Consider the following 3,039-nt stretch of genomic DNA (forward strand, 5'->3'; position numbering starts at 1 on the left):
CCAATAAGAATGGGAATTGGAATCTCTATTCCATTCCTGGCATTGGTTGGCCAATGAATTAGAAACAATCACCCCGACCCTCATCAACCCTTCACTTTACTGACGACCCGCAACATTTCGGGCTGACCCTACGTATTGATTGGTTTTTCCGGTTTTGTTTTGGTTTAATTTCGTTTTTTTTGCTTCTTTTGGTTGGTTTTTTCGGTTTCGTTCCGGTTCGGTTTCATTTTTTTGGTTCGTTTAGGACAGTTTTTCCGAATTCGTTTCCGTTTGGTTTTAATTTTGTGTTTCGTTTTTGTCGGTTTTGCGGTTAGGTTTCCCCTTTTTTAAGTTTTTTCTGATTAAGGCTTTAATTTAACTATTTAAATAAAATTATGTTTTTTTAGCTCTTTGTGTGTAGCAAAATAAATAAATAAATAATAACTTATGATAGTATCTTTAAGGCATAGGATCCTCCCACACCACTTGGGATCCTCACACACCATTTTTTTTTTCTATACGGCTTGTATAGGGCTAAACGGTCGTATTACACCTGAATCATGTCAGTTTGTGTCAGAGCTTGTCGGTCATTGTTTGTAGTGCCTCGTATAGCCCTATACGGCTGTATAGACAATTTTTTGGACACAAATTTAAATATTAATACGTTAATATGGCCGTATAGACCTATATGTGCCGTATAGGGTTATACGGCTGTATAAACAATTTTTTAGACACAATTTTAAATATTAATACGTTAATATCTTACATTTTAATGTATTAAGTACATAGCATACTTGGTTAAATATGATATTTCATAATAGAATAAATTGTCTATTAACATTTACATAATATACGCGGCTAAATAATTTGTAACTTTACACCGAGAACATTCGTTTAAGATTATATTATAGCACTATACTGCTCGTATGTCGTTTTCTAGTAGCGGTTATGATGCATGAGCATCCGGTTCATTATGTCGGCCTGGCCCACAAGTTTGTTTTTATTTATAAATAAGGTTGTTAGTTCTTTTGTTGAGTCAGTTGATTATTTTTAATAAAGAAATTGTAAGCTTTTAAGCTTTGTTAACCGAATCATTCGGTTCGAATCGTGTGAATGAAATCATTGTGTTTTTGAGCCATTTGATTGCTAGTCGAAACCGCATCAGGTTAACAATGGTCAAAGGCAGGCTAACTTTTTCTGCAAAAGTTTTATGTACGGTTGTATAGCCCTATACGGCCGTATATGTTTAATGATGTGTCAAATAGCAATACGAGCCATTTAACACCTATACGACTCGTATAGGTCTATAAGGTCATATAGGTTGAAAAAATTTGTCCCCCCTGTCAGTTATGCGTAGCCTATACGAGCCGTATAGGCATATGGGGGTGGTGTATGAGGATCATATCCCATTGTCAAACCACATCATGATAGTTAGGGGTATTCATGGTTTGGTTCGAAACCGTGAAACCGCCCAAACCGGTCATCGGTTTGATTTCACGGTTGGTTTTTTTCATTAACTATCGGTCGGTCGGTTTCAAAAAATTCAAACCGTAGCGAACGGTTTGGTTTACGGTTTACAACGAAAACCAACCGTATAAAATCGGACCGGACCGTGTGAGTTTTTAAATTTTTAAATATTTATATTTTATAGACAAAACATCAAAATTAGTCCTTTATGTTTGCACGTTTTTTCAATGGTTGTCCTTTCGCAAACTTAATGGCAAAAAACATCCTTAATCGCGTTACGTCCTTTGGCACTAACCCTGTTAATTTTTCTTGTTAAATTTGGTCACGTGCAAGACACATGAGGGTTGTTTAGGCATCTTACATGTATATTTAATAAAAAGAAATAAATATATTAAAATATTTATTTATTTAATAAAGCTGATTCAAGGGTTTAAAATAAACAAGCAGGTGCAAGACCACCACCATCGTGCCAACCCAGCCAATTCAAGGCCACCAGCACCACAACCGGCCATCGTTGCCCGAAAAATCTCGCTCCAACTCTCCCTATCTCTCCACACTTTTTCCTCAACAAACCCCCACCACCACACAACCACAATCAAGTAACACTATCTACCCACTATTGGCCAAAGATCTCAAAACCCATCACTACACCATCGACCGACAACCTAAGTTAGGGCTAATTCTCTAGAGCCGCCATGTTTGGTTATTATATAATGCAACACTGGTGGTGGTTAGCGGGTCCGGTCGAGCCAAGAGCCACCTGGTGGTGGTGACTTAGGGTTCCGGCGTCACCAATGCTCTCTTTTCCATATCTCTAGATTTCTCCTTGAATAACATCACCGGTCAAGGCCGCCGCCACCACCGTGGCCTCAACTCCACTCTGATTAGGTTTAAAAAACAAGCCGACGACTTTAACCCCAAAACCCTACCAACCATTTTCCGGTGATATTGTCAAAAGCCACAAGCAAATATCGAACTCAGATCTGACTTCACCTTGATTTGGGACTACCGATTTGAAGGAAATCGAACTCAAATCTTTCTTTGGCTTGAAACCCTAGTCATCGGTGGAGAGGATTGCCAAAATTTGTATAGAGACCGGGTTTTGTTTAGGTCATTTGTGGTCGCCATGGTGTTCGTTTGAGCCGGTGGCGTTGGCGGTTCCTATGAGACGCGGTGGTGGTGGCGTTCCTGCATTTATTTTGTTGTGTGGTCTCTATGTATTCTAGAGAGAGAGAGTGATTTATTTTTTAATATCATTTAATTTTTTATTTTAAGTAAAAAGACTAAATTACTCTCATGTGCCTGGCACATGACCGAATTTTACGAGAAAAGTTAACTGGGTTAGGACCAAAGGACATAACGTGATAGAGTTTTAAAGCATAAAGGATATTTTTTGCCATAAGTTTGCAAAAGGACAACCATTAAAAAAACATGCAAACTTAAAGAACTAGTTTTGATTTTTTGTCTATTTTATATGTATATTTATGTTCAAATTTATTATTATACATAATTAATTTAAAGTACTTAATTTAAAATATATAAGATATGTATTGCTAAATTGAACAATAATTGTTAGAAAGCAGAGCTCAAATC

Source organism: Bidens hawaiensis, unplaced genomic scaffold (assembly GCF_021521415.1).
Source record: "Bidens hawaiensis isolate Kalapana, Puna unplaced genomic scaffold, B.hawaiensis_p1.1 tig00050763_1, whole genome shotgun sequence".
NCBI lineage: Eukaryota > Viridiplantae > Streptophyta > Magnoliopsida > Asterales > Asteraceae > Bidens > Bidens hawaiensis.